The sequence below is a fragment of the Hyperolius riggenbachi genome, chromosome 11, assembly GCF_040937935.1.
Source record: "Hyperolius riggenbachi isolate aHypRig1 chromosome 11, aHypRig1.pri, whole genome shotgun sequence".
NCBI classification, from domain to species: domain Eukaryota; kingdom Metazoa; phylum Chordata; class Amphibia; order Anura; family Hyperoliidae; genus Hyperolius; species Hyperolius riggenbachi.
Window position 1 is genome coordinate 40093156 of NC_090656.1, and position 14708 is coordinate 40107863.

Genomic DNA, 14708 nt, shown 5'->3' on the forward strand with positions numbered 1-14708 from the left:
GCAGAAAAAATACTTCTGGGTTTCACTATATGTATCGCAACAACACGTTATGGTAGAAATAAAACTGTGAGGCCCTGTGAGGGACAGTTAAAGTGAACCTCCAGACTAAAAATCTACTCAGCAGCACTGAAAAGGCTTGGTGTTTCTTTAACAGTTTCACAGCATCAGAACTTTGTTTTTCTTACCTAAACCTAATTTTTAGCTGCAGAGAAGCTAAGCTCCGCCCCATCAAAGAAAACGGCCTGAGCATTTTTCTCCTGATACTGTGCAAAGCATGATGGGATGTCTGATGATGTTGTTCTCATTGCCAAAACAATATACTCGGTACAGCGCTGCAGAAGATGTCGGCACTAAGTAAATACTAAATAATAAGACATTACACAGTGCTCTACAAAGTACTGAGACTGTCTCATGCCTGTCCAGCTGTCCACAGGGGACAGACGGGTTCAGCATATTCTCACCCTGGAAATGTATGTGCCTTGCTGTAAACAAATGACCGTTAATAGTGAAGCATATACTCACCCTAAACCACTATTCAGCAGCACAACTCCCTCCTGACGCTCTCTTCCGTATTCCAACACTAGAAAAAGCACCGTGGAGAGTTTTGGATCCAGCCACAGTGTTGAAAGGTCCAGTCCCAATTATTATGAATAATGTAACAGAACGCAGTGTATTTCATAACATAAATCACTTTTACCTAAAAATCGCTTGTCTAATTGTAGCGCAAGCGAGGGCCAAGAGTATTCCCCAAGCCACAAAAACAAACAGCATATCCCTTGCAGCCGCAGATTACAAGGGCAAAGAGAACGGTTACCAAGCAAAAAAGAAAAAAAAAGCCGATATCAGCAAGTCTCGGCTCATGTCCTTCCAAATGGGGTGAACATCGAGCAGATTCCACTGGAGCAACCGGCTGCTTCTAGCATGACTTGAGAAATCATTATCTTCCATCCTCTGCAACATGTTCAGTGTATCAGGATCAGCTTTATTCCGCAAGTACGACAGATATCGCACACGTTATATTTGTGCTGCACACGGCATTGGTCATAGTGCAACAGACAATGCTAACGAACATTGAGACAGACATGTAGACATTAAGGTATTGTAAAAGTAATAGATTTCAGAGAGGCGGGGCAGAGGCTAGGGGATTTTGCCTGAGAGGGGCTTGAGTTCAGAAGAAGGACCTCTTGGTGGGAAAAAACTGGAGATTTTGGTGGGGATGGTTCTGAAATGGCGGTCTGATGGGAGAGGGTTGAATTAACACTTGCCGGGGTGATCATTCGTTATCCTGTTGGCCCTGGACTTCAGCCTAGATGTGTGAAGGAGGTCCAGTGATGGCAGGAGGTCACCCCATGATCCTCTTTTTAACGTTGATTACTGTTTGAAGTTTGTGCCTGTGGCTTGCAGTTGTGCCTGCATACCAGACGATAACAGAGGAGCAGAGGATAGATTTGATAGTGGTAGCATAGAAGCTGCTCATCAGTTCCCGCAGCATTCCAAAATTCCTCAATTGCCTCCGGAAGAACAGTCTTTACTGAGCCTTCTTCTGGGCTTTGGTGGTGTTCTCACCCCATCTCAGATCAGTGGTAAGGGTGGTTCCCAGGAACTGAACACTTGGTACGCTGGAGACCTCAGTGCCTTTTATGGAGACTGGTTGAGTGTTGGTGGGCACCTTCTGAAGTCCACCATCAATTCAATGGTTTTTGCTGCATTTAGTAGCTAGTTGTCTTTGCACCATTTGGACATCCACTCAATTTCATTTCAGTATGCATGCCATTTGTGTCCGCTAATGATTGTATTGTCATCTGCGAATTTGATGATCTCAAAATAGAGGCTCTGTTGCCGGCTGTGAGGCATGAATGGAGTCCAAGCATGCCTTACCATGATTTGATCGCAAATCCTCATTCCTGTAGGAACACTCTGATTGGAAAACTCAAATAGCCAGCCGAGTCTTGGCTCTCTCTGTAGATTCTGCTGGTTGGGTTCCATGCTGTGTGTCTCCATGCACAATGGAATGATTCCTTGGGATGGACATTGCCACAACATAGGTACCTCAGCATGGAACTTCCATCCCATAATGCACAGCATAACCTTTAACCTGAATTCAGCTAGCCAATAGCCATGCAGTTCACCACCGTGACCACGATCGATTGCAAATATTCATCCCCGTTGGAACACATTGGCTTATGAACGCCAATGGCCAGCTGATTTCAGGTCAGGGGACATGCTTGACATTACGTGATGGAAGATCATTACTGGTGAACCCATGGTGTGGCGAATGTCATTCATCCCTATTGCATCCCTATGTCCCTGATAAAGGGGTAGGAAAAGTACAGAATGGACTGGTGACATCACACACACATTAAAATGTGCATTAAAGTTAATACGCTTATGAGATTATAAAAAGATTGGATGCATGTAAGGGGACAATGTGCTATACTTGTGTTATATAGGAGTGTAAAAAGATGCAGGTCAGCTATTGGGGCTGTTATTGCATACTGGCTGTGAAACGCACTGGCACGTATGCACTCTACTGGATGCGTGTGAACCTTACTTACGCATGCCCAGAATGCAGTATGGAGACACTAATACATGAACGTTAGCATGGCCACAAGGAGAGGATCCTGTGGAGCTCCAAGAGGTTGGGAATGGTTCTGAGGTGTTCCACTGCTGAGGTACCCAGATTCTATCCCACCCTCCCCCAATTAGCCTGTATTAACTAGTTAACGCCAGCCCATTGGTGGCGGAAAGTGGCCACGCCTCTGCATGTACGCATGCACCGCCTCCACAGGTGTACTCCGCTCCTCCCTCTATGCAAAACGATTTATTTAAGATGTCCATTTTGCAGCAAGAGGTTAATGCACACGTTATTCTATTCATATGTAAAAACTCTCACTAGTTACTATCGTCCGATTGTGAAATAAGATTTCATTTGTACCGTTTTCTTCTATCGCTGTCTTACTGAAGTGTTGCATAATACATATTATATGTTGAGACATTCATAAAATCCAGCAGCATTTCACACAGTATTTATCATACCATCTCCAGACATAATCACACCTATCTGTCTGCCCCAGTAAACAGGACAATAAAGTGTGCAGAGGTACAAGGTATAACAGAAGATGTTCTCACTGAAAAGGAATGTACCTTATATATCCTAGATAACCCGATCTGTGGATAAGATGACCCCTGGGCTTTCCTGTGAAAACAAAACAGAAAACATCATGTATGGCCTGCTGATAAATCAAAAGGTATTCCCCCACCCCCAAAACAGCAGGCCTTGGAGAGTTTGATGCAGGCACAGCAGGCATTACATAGTATGTTATTGTTTTTTGTTATATTTAGCATAGGCAGTTTATCTATGCAGAATTCATCTCCCAGAGCATTCTGGGAAACCAGCTATTACTTGTATTGGCACTGGATTTCTTAGAAGCAAACATTACGCAGAGCTGCACCTGCCAGCAGTAGAGATGTTGCCACCAGTGATAAACTTCAAAATGTAAGTAAGGGAGAGAAAAGATTTTACAATGGGCAAACACTGAGTAAATCATTTCTAAATTAATATTGTAAAATAAGCATTTTCATGCATTACATTATCCTCTTCCCCACCGCTGGTACGCATATTAATGCCCCTGGAAACTTCACTTAAAGTGGATCCGAGATGAACTTTTTCTCCTTGCATAATTGTGTTCCTTACATATAGTTTATAGGGCATTCCTCAAGCCAAATACTTGTTTTGTTTTGTTTTAATACCCTAATTCCCTATAAACTAAACAAGCCACACCCACAGCTTCTCCAGAGTGCCTTGGCGCTTGCAAGGGATTGTGGGATTTCAGTCTGGGCAGGTGAAAAAGGTGTTACTAGCTATAGATTTCAGAGGCAGAGTTTTCACAATCTGAGAGCTGCAGTGCAGATACAGATCAGTTGCCTGTGTAATGGAGGAGATAAGAGTGGAGTTTTCACAGAATATGCAGATTAGCATGCCTAGATACAGATAAGCTTGCCTGTGTGTGTAATTGTGTAATAGTGACAAGCAGAAAACATGTCTGCTCCCATTGTATCACAGGAAAAAATATTAATATACTGTTGAAGCGGTTTGAAGATAGATTTGCTGTGTAAACTATCTAAACTTTAGATAAGATATATAGACAAGTCACTTGTTATATTTAGTTTTTCATCTAGGATCCGCTTTAACAACCAGGGGTGTAGATACGCATACACCTTTATTTTCCTCGCCGCCCCCGATGGCTGTGCTGCTGCCGTTCGTTTCCAGGGCAATCCCGCCGTTCCGTCAACAAGACGCTGGCATTCATTTACAAAGTGAAAGTAAAGTAGATACCCTTAATACTTCCCATTTACCATGTACTGTTTACAGTACTCGGGAATCAAGTTTATCACCATCTTGTGGGCAAAAGGAAAAAATGCACCCACATACACTATTCTATAGAAAAAATATTTTTTTGTAATTAATTTTATCCCCTTTCCATAGTCGCCAAAATAAAACACTTGTTGAAAAAATTACATCATTAAAAAAAAATACATAAATAGTGACCTTAGGGATTTATTAACCACTTAAGTCAATCTGGACAGATATATCCATCCAGATAGACTGTGCTGCTCCTGCTGCCTGAGGCGCACGATCGCGCGAGCTCCCACTGCCTACCGTTAGCCCCCCGATCAATGAATGGTAATATACTTCCCATTCATCGATCTAAGTTCCCCGCAGAAAAAACGACGGTCTCTTATCAGAGGCCGTGGTCTTTCTGCAAAAAAAAAAAAAAAATTCCCGTCCTCTTTTTTGTTCCTGGAAGCGAGATCGTTCACTTCCAGGACTTTTTGACTGTGGTCATCTTGTGGCCAAATAGTAATGTACACCCACATACATTTTTTATTAAATAATTACATTATATTACATTTAAAATTACCCGTTTACCTCCCACACCAAAAATTACCCAAATACATTTTTTATTAAAAAAAAAAAATTACAAAAAATTACAATAAAAAAAACAACAACAACAAATAGTTACCTAAGGGTCTAAACGTTTTAAATATGCATGTCAAGAGAGTATATTATTATTATTTTTTTAATTATAAGCTTGTAAATAGTGATGGACGCAAATTAAAAAAATGCATTCTTATTTCTAAATAAAATATCGGTGCCATAAATTGTGATAGGGACATCATTTAAACAGTGTAATAACCGGGACAAATGGGAAAATAAAATACAATAGTCATTTAGAGTTTTAATTACGGTAGCATTTATTAATTTCAAACTATAATGGCCAAAATATGAAAAATAATGATTTTTTTCCATTTGTTTCTTAATCTTCCTGTTAAAATGGATTTAGAAAAAAATAATTCTTAGCAAAATGTACCACCCAAAGAAAGCCTAATTAGTGGCAGAAAAAACAAGATATAGAGCAATTAATTGTGATAAGTAGTTATAATGTTATTGGCGAATGAATGGGAGGTGAAAGTTGCTCGGATGCATAAGGTGAACAACACTATAGGCTAAAGTGGTTACTATGGACACAATTTAAATGTTGAAATAACTGGGACAAATAGTCAAATAAAATGTGTGGGTTTTATCTATCATAGCACATTTTATTTCAAAACTATCATGGCTGAAAACTGAGAAATAATGATTTTTTCTTATTATTCCTTTTAAAATGCATTTATAATAAAATAATTAATAGTAAAAAGTACCACTAAAAGGAAGCCTAATTTGTGGTGAATAAAACAATATATAATTTTGATGTGATAAGTAACAATAAAGTTATTGGTGAATGAATCGGAGGAGCGTGTTGTGAACATTGCTTTGGTTTTTAAGGGGGAAAAAACTGGTTGAAAAGTGTTTAAATAATAATAGTAATAAAAATGTTCACTACAATTCCTCTTTAACGAGATTTACGGTACATGTAAGTACAGAAGTACATAACTTTCATAAGGGTTTACACATTTATGTATTATACTATACAGTTACATGTGAAATATACAAATATTTTCATTCGATTAAAATCTGAAGTCAATACGTCCAAATACGGTAATCTACTCCAGTATTGTACTGACCATAAAGAGAGAGAGAGAGAGAGAATTGTTGTTTGTGTCTCAAGTGATCTCTATTAACATAAACTACTGTACAAATTAGAATTACATACCTGCTATTATAAGTTACTGATAATTCATAAGCTGAGTGTTTGGATAAATTGTAACACAACACACAGAGCTGTAAATTGTCAAACAGATATTGGGCAAACAAACTACTGTATATGAGTCAAGAAAGAAAAATCAGAACCCATCTGTTTAGTAAGAGATATATTGGCTGGACTCAATTGTTAGCAAAAAATGGAAAAACTTTATTGAAATATACACACAGACAATAAAAGCATTTAAAAAAAAAACATATACAATTCCCTGTAAATTGAATAAACATTGCCCCTGCTAATGTAACAATATTAAATATGTGCAAAATGCAAAGGGCCAGCAGCAAGGAAGGAAAAAAAAAAAAAAAACAAGTGGGGGTGAAGTGCCAGTATTAGACTGGATGAATGAAAAAAATTTTTTATATAAAAATTGTGAATAAAAACAATTGCTAATCCACACAAAAAAAGTCAATGATGCCAGTTAGGCAACAAAAAATGAAAAAAAATATTGAATAGAAAATGTGTGAACAAAGTGGACACAAAAAAAAGAGGGAAATTGCATTTTCTTTCTTGACTCATAGTTTGGATAAATTGTTGACTAGTATGTAACTTTTTCATAAATCTGGTCTTATTGTGATATCTTATAGCCAAGCATGTCTCCATTTGAAGATGATATTCAGATTTCCGTAGTATTTCTCTGATAGGAGTTACCGTAAGTCTGATTTCCAATAGTCTATAGGTGGCCACACACGATAAAATAAAACGATCCGATTTTACAGCAATTCGATAAATATGATCGGATCTCTTGAAAGGTTTTTTTTTCATTCGACAGAAGAATCCAATTGGATTTCCCGTTCTTTTTTTCGATTTTTATCGTTCCGGAACGCTGGACATTTTTCTTCAATTTTTCTAAACATTGTATGGTGTGTATTAGATTGTCAATTTAGTAATATTCACACCTCATTCTCAGCTTTTCCAATCATTTTTATCATAATTGGGAAAAAATGTAACGTGTGTGTGGTACGTTGGTCATATTTTTGAAATGTAACAATCATTCAGAAAAAAATTATTGCAATTCTTGAATTGAACAGATATTTTAAAAATGGTGCGGTGTGTGGCCACCTTAATTTCCTGGTGGATATTAGCAAATGTGATATCATATAAGTGGCTAATGATATTCTCTTGCAGCGTAGATGTAGTAATGCAAGTTCTGGTGGTAACTCATGGAGTCTGTTCATGTTTCAGCATTTCTTTTTGTATTTTATAGTTCTTTTTTATAATCGGTTCCTCTCTTTGAAATGGTAGACATGAAAAATTACTCAACTGTTTATAATGTATCTTCTCAAATCCAGGAGCTGTTGCTCTAAACATTTCATTCTGGAACAACCAGGAAACCCCCAATTCTCAAAACAAATCGTAAAAACCCTGGCAATGCCCTTTAAGCCAGCAGCAAACAAGACAATTATTTTGATTTTTTTTCACCTACTTTTTGGTACTATTTGAATTGCAGAGAGCTGAAAAGTTATTTAAACTTCCCCAGCATGTAATTTCCCCACAGTTTATTGTACCAAAAGCAATTTTTTTAAGTGTAATTATTAATTGCATTTTTAAATTAAATAATATTTTTAATAAGACTCAAAAAAATTGCAAGCAGTCTCCAAAAATGCTTACAATATGTAAGCATTTTTGCAGACTGCTTGCAAATTTTTTTAAGTTTTATTAAAAATAGTTTTATTTTTTTTTATTATTATTATTATTATTATTTGCTGCTATGGGCAATAGTGCTGCCAATAGCTTTCTTTTTATTTATTTTTAACACTTTTTTTTATGTTGGTTCCAATACAGATGTTTGAATTAAATCCAATACAAAAAAATTAAAATTGCCACCTGATGTGATGACGCTGCATATGCCCGACACCAGGGGGCGCACGCTGCGTCATCAGAGGGACACGACAGGGGACAGGAAGTAATGAAGGAAAATGAAGAAGAGATCGCCGCCGAAGACAGCAGAGAAGGAAATGGAAACACGCTCGCAAGGGAAGCAGCGAGGTGCCGGTGAGGGATCCCGCACACCAGAGATGCCGCAGTTGAGTAATAGTAATTGCTGGATGAGCATGACTCATCCTTACCGATTGTAGCTATTTTTTAAGGAGGAGCCAGGCTCATCCTTAACTGAGAGGGATATGGATGTTGCCTTTTAAACAATACCAGTTGCCTGGCAGTCCTGCTGATCTATTTGGCTGCAGTAGTGGCTGAATCACAAACCTGAAACAAGCATGCAGCTAATCCAGTCTGACTTCAGACAGAGCACCTGATCTGCATGCTTGTTGAGGGGCTGCAGCTAAAAGTATTAGAGACACAGGATCAGCAGGAGAGTCAGGCAACTGGTATTCATTTAAAAGGAAAAATCCATATCCTTTTCCGTTTAGGTTCCCGTTACATAGTTACATAGTTATTTTGGTTGAAAATAGACATACGTCCATCGAGTTCAACCAGTATAAAGCACAACACCAGCCTGCTCCCTCACATATCCCTGTTGATCCAGAGGAAGGCGAAAAAACCCTTACAAGGCATGGTCCAATTAGCCCCTAAAGGGAAAAATTCCTTCCCGACTCCAGATGGCAATCAGAGCATGCCCAATGATGTGTGGTCCCTGAGCTGTGCACTGAGCATGCCCAATGATGTGTGGTCCCCAAGCGGCAGACTGAGCATGCCCAATGATGTGTGGTCCCTGAGCTGTGCACTGAGCATGCCCAATGATGTGTGGTCTCTGAGCTGTGCACTGAGCATGCCCAATGATGTGTGGTCCCCAAGCGGCAGACTGAGCATGCCCAATGATGTGTGGTCCCTGAGCTGTGCACTGAGCATGCCCAATGATGTGTGGTCTCTGAGCTGTGCACTGAGCATGCCCAATGATGTGTGGTCTCTGAGCTGTGCACTGAGCATGCCCAATGATGTGTGGTCCCCAAGCGGCAGACTGAGCATGCCCAATGATGTGTGGTCCCTGAGCTGTGCACTGAGCGTGCCCAATGATGTGTGGTCCCTGAGCTGTGCACTGAGCATGCCCAATGATGTGTGGTCCCTGAGCTGTGCACTGAGCATGCCCAATGATGTGTGGTCCCTGAGCTGTGCACTGATCATGCCCAATGATGTGTGGTCTTTGGGGTTTTTTGTTACATTGCAGCTCCTATCCAGTCAATGCTGCGAGTCCCTTGACATTGTTCAGCCTGGCAGACTAATTACCCAGAACCCCCTAGGAGTGGTGTGCCCTGGTGCTGACATTTGTTAGACTACGGTAGCCATATATTACACTCTGGTTGACTGTTGAAGCTGCAGATGTGTGACCCAGCGCTGATGACCTGTGACTAACTTCCATACTGTTCCTCCTCAGAGTCAGCCTCCTGACCACAATGATATGGCCTTTTCTCTACAAGTAAACAACATCGCTCTCCCTTACAATGGAGGAACTCCACTACCCAAAGAAATCTTCCCATCACTAGATTCATTTACAAAGTTCATGTGAACCCGGTAAGGCAGGAAAACAAAAGTCAGATACTTGCCTAGGTAGAGGCAGAAAAGGATTAAGATAAAATGGGGCCCTGGGCAAGATAGCAGTTTTTGCCCACTGCTAATGATCACCTGGCTTTCTTTTTATAAGATTTGGTGGGGGCTAGGATCCAGCAAGCCCCTAGACTCTCTCCAGGACCTAGGCCACTGCCTAGGTTTGCCTTGTGGATGATCCGGCTTGCGTGTGCACTGCCACTCCCCAATCATGCACGGGAAAGGGGGTAGGACGAGGCCATGAACTAAAAGACATTCCCAGCGAGCGATGGTCAGTTTGTGGAGGACACAGGAAGCCTCTGGAAGATACCTCTTCATAGGTATCTAGCATTTTATTTTTTTGCCGCCACACGCCAATGGGTGTGGCCGCGACGGCAGCCCTAGGACCGCCTAACGCCAATTGGCGTCAGGTCCTGGGGCCGGCTACTGCAGGAGATTGCACGCGCATCTCCTGCTTCAGGGGTGGCGCTCCGCCCAGCCTTCAGTCTCCGAGCGGCAATCTCCATCTAATTAACAGGATTAGGATTGGTCGGCAGGGGGGAGGGAGGGGTTTCTTAAAAACAATATATAAAGTAAATAGTAAAAAAAAATATATATATATATATATATATATATATATATATATATATATATATATATATATATATATATATATACACAAATATTTTTTTAAAAAAATAAACAACTGGGGGGCGATCAGACCCCACCAACAGAGAGGGGATCACTCGTGTGCGGTGTTGTACAGCCCTGAAGCTTGGCCTTAAAGCTGCAGTGGCCAATTTAGTAAAAATTAGCCTGGTCTTTAGGGTGGTTTTCCACTGTGGTCCTCAAGTGGTTAAAGGGGCACTATGGAAAAAAAATTAAAATATGTGCAAACATATACAAATAAGAAATACGTTTTTTCTAGAGTAAAAAGAGCCATAAAATACTTTTCTCCTATGTTGTTGTCACTTACAGTATGTAGTGGAAATCTGACAGAAGCAACAGGTTTTGGACTAGTCCATCTCTCCATGGGGGATTCTCAGGGATTTATTTTCAAAAGCACTGATAGTGAATGGCAGTTGCTCTGTCCAACTGCCAAAAAACTGTGTAGCGAGCAGGGAAGCTGTCCAGCATCATTGTTTAAATCCTTTTTAGGCAATATCTTTAAAAATAATAAAAGCCTTGCTGAGAATCCCCTATGAAAGATGGACTGGTCCAAAACCTGTTGTTTCTGTCAGATTTCTACTACCTACTGTAAGTGACAGCATTATAGGAGAAAAGTACTTTAAGGCTCATTTTACTCTGGAAAAAACGTACTTCTTATTTGTATAGGTTTGCACATATTATACATTTTACAATTTTTCGACATAGTGCCCTTTTAAAGAGGAGCTGTTAGGTATAAGGTCTCAAGAGAAAAGAAAACACATACAGGATCTTCTCAAAAAATTAGTATATTGTGATAAAGTTCATTATTTTCTGTAATGTACTGATAAACATTAGACTTTCATATATTTTAGGGCTCGTTTCCACTATCGCGAATCCCCATGCGTCCAACGCATGCGGATTCGCACATGTAATGCAAGTGGATGGGCCTGTTTCCACTGTAGCGTTGTTGATGTGCGTTTTTTTCAGCGGTAAAAAAACGCACAAAAGTGCCAACGAATTCGCCTGCGAGTGGAATGCATGCGAATCGCCGCTAATGTATTTAATAGGAAATTCGCATGCGGCTATGGTATGCGAATTTTCATGCGAATTCGCAAGCGAATTCGCATAGGTACCAATGTATATTCACACAGGCAGTGACATGGTTAAAATCGCATATACCTTCACCTATGCGAATTCGCGGCAAAAAACGCATGGGAAATCGCATCCGCATGCGATTTCATCAGCGGTGGAATCCAGGCGATTCCGCACCGCAATAGTGGAAACAAGCCCTTAGATTCAAATACACACAACTGAAGTAGTTCAAGCCTTTTATTGTTTTAATATTGATGATCTTGGCATACAGCTCATGAAAACCCAAATTTCCTATCTCAAAAAATTAGCATATTTCATCCAACCAATAAAAGAAAAGTGTTTTTAAAACAAAAAAAGTCAACCTTCAAATAATTATGTTCAGTTATGCACTCAATACTTGGTCGGGAATCCTTTTGCAGAAATGACTGCTTCAATGCTGCGTGGCATGGAGGCAATCAGCCTGTGGCACTGCTCACGTGTTATGGAGGCTCAGGATGCTTCGATAGCGGCCTTAAGCTCATCCAGAGTGTTGGGTCTTGCGTCTCTCAACCTTCTCTTCACAATATCCCACATATTCTCTATGGGGTTCAGGTCAGGAGAGTTGGCAGGCCAATTTAGCACAGTAATACCATGGTCAGTAAACCATTTACCAGTTGTTTTGGCACTGTGAGCAGGTGCCAGGTCATGCTGAAAAATGAAATCTTCATCTCCATAAAGCTTTTCAGCAGATGGAAGCATGAAGCCACTTTTGAACCTGAAACAGCGGCAGAAGCGCCTGACCTGGGCTACAGAGAAGCAGCACTGGACTGTTGCTCAGTGGTTCAAAGTACTTTTTTCGGATGAAAGCAACTTTTACATGTCATTCGGAAATCAAGGTGCCAGAGTCTGGAGGAAGACTGGGGAGAGGGAAATGCCAAAATGCCTGAAGTCCAGTGTCAAGTACCCACAGTCAGTGATGGTCTGGGGTGCCATGTCAGCTGCTGGTGTTGGTCCACTGTGTTTTATCAAGGGCAGGGTCAATGCAGCTAGCTATCAGGAGATTTTGGAGCACTTTATTCTTCCATCTGCTGAAAAGCTTTATGGAGATGCAGATTTCATTTTTCAGCACGACCTGGCACCTGCTCACAGTGCCAAAACCACTGGTAAATGGTTTACTGACCATGGTATTACTGTGCTCAATTGGCCTGCCAACTCTCCTGACCTGAACTCCATAGAGAATATGTGGGATATTGTGAAGAGAAGGTTGAGAGCCGCAAGACCCAACACTCTGGATGAGCTTAAGGCCGCTATCGAAGCATCCTGGGCCTCCATAACACCTGAGCAGTGCCACAGGCTGATTACCTCCATGCCACGCCGCATTGAAGCAGTCATTTCTGCAAAAGGATTCCCGACCAAGTATTGAGTGCATAACTGAACATAATTATTTGAAGGTTGACTTTTTTTGTTTTAAAAACACTTTTCTTTTATTGGTTGGATGAAATATGCTAATTTTTTGAGATAGGAAATTTGGGTTTTCATGAGCTGTATGCCAAAATCATCAATATTAAAACAATAAAAGGCTTGAACTACTTCAGTTGTGTGTATTTGAATCTAAAATATATGAAAGTCTAATGTTTATCAGTACATTACAGAAAATAACTTTATCACAATATGCTAATTTTTTGAGAAGATCCTGTATATCAGTAGCTAAATATTGGCTGTACTTACATTACATATGCATTTCACTGTCCACCTTTGGATTTCACAGAATTTTTATATAGTATTTGCAGAGAATGATGCTCCTGACAGCTCATGGCAGGTTCCATGTTTGTCTGTCTCCTATGAAGCCAATTGTGTCGTCATGTCCTCCCTGCTTCCTGATGATTCGACTCACAAACAACACTACTGTGCAGTGAATATTAATTAGCCATGTGGCTAGGAACAATAGCGGACTCATGCAGTATACTCTGCCCTGTGATTTTTCAGTGCTGTGAGCTGGACTGCATTACAAGCTGCTGTAACATGAGCCTGTAACTTCTCACTAGCAGCCGAGGGGAGGACCCAAGGAGGGGAGAAATAGCCCCAGAATGCTTTGCAGTATGTTATGCGGCCTCTCGTCCTTTTAAGAGCTTGGGAATAACAGCCTTGCTGTTCAGCACACATCAAAAGTATGAGAGATTTTTAAATTCAGTATTGCCTTTTTGGCTTCCTTCTAAACTGTTTAACACAGGAGAATAGAGGTTTAAATTAGCTTTTGCAGCCTGACAGTTACTCTTTAAGTACAACCTTGCGGATAATATACATTTTCTGTTGGGCACAGGACTACACTTCCCATGATCCCTACAGGTGGGCTGGTACCAGCTAATATCCTGCTGACAATGCTGGATCCAGTTAAATGTTGGGGTCAGTTTGAATGATTATTACATGGCAGACTTTATTATTATTATTTTTAGTATTTATATAGCGCCGACATATTACGCAGTGCTGTACAGTGTATATATATTGTCTTGTCACTAACTGTTCCTTTAAAGGAGCTCACAATCTAATCCCTACCATTGCCATATGTCTATATTATGTAGTGTAAGTACTGTAGTCTAGGGCCAATTTTTAGGAGGAGCCAATTTACTTATCCGTATGTTTTTGGAATGTGGGAGGAAACCGGAGTGCCCGGAGGAAACCCACACAGACACGGGGAGAGCATACAAACTCTTTGCAGATAGTGCCCTGGCTGGGATTCGAACCAGGGACCCAGCGCTGCAAGGCGAGAGAGCTAACCACTACGCCACCGTGCGGCCCACTTAACCAGTTCAGCACCGCAGTGCCGAAAATCTCATGCATCCGAGCAACGTTCACCTCCCATTCATTGGCCTATAACTTTATTGCTACTTATGACAATGAATTGATCTATATCTTGTTTTTTCCGCCACTAATTAGGCTTTCTTTGGGTGCTACATTTTGCTAAGAATTATTTTTTTCTAAATCCATTTTAACAGGAAGATTAAGAAAAAAATTTAAAAAAAATCATTTCTCAGTTTTTGGCCATTACAGTTTGAAGTTAATATAAGCTACCGTAATTAAAACTCATGTATTTTATTTGCCCATCTGTCCCGGTTATTACACCGTTTAAACGATGTCCCTATCACAAATTATGGTGCCGATATTTCATTTAGAAATAAAGGTGCATTTTTTCAATTTGCGTCAATCACTATTTATAAGCTTATAATTTTAAATAATATAATAACATACTCTCTTGACATGCATATTTAAAAAGTTCAGACCCTTGGGTAACTATTTATGATGTTTTTGTTT

General features: G+C 40.3%; 1 protein-coding gene and 1 long non-coding RNA gene across 2 annotated transcripts in view; one reads left to right on the forward strand and one right to left on the reverse strand.

The window, feature by feature from the left end:
- Positions 1-14708, reverse strand: part of LOC137538416 (uncharacterized) — a 115890-nt gene that overhangs the window by 89384 nt on the left and 11798 nt on the right. The window contains exon 2 of the long non-coding RNA XR_011024780.1: positions 3145-3196. This is a non-coding gene — a long non-coding RNA (uncharacterized lncRNA). The remainder of the gene's footprint in view (positions 1-3144; positions 3197-14708) is intronic.
- Positions 1-14708, forward strand: part of SLC7A10 (solute carrier family 7 member 10) — a 336986-nt gene that overhangs the window by 74568 nt on the left and 247710 nt on the right. The window lies entirely within an intron of this gene.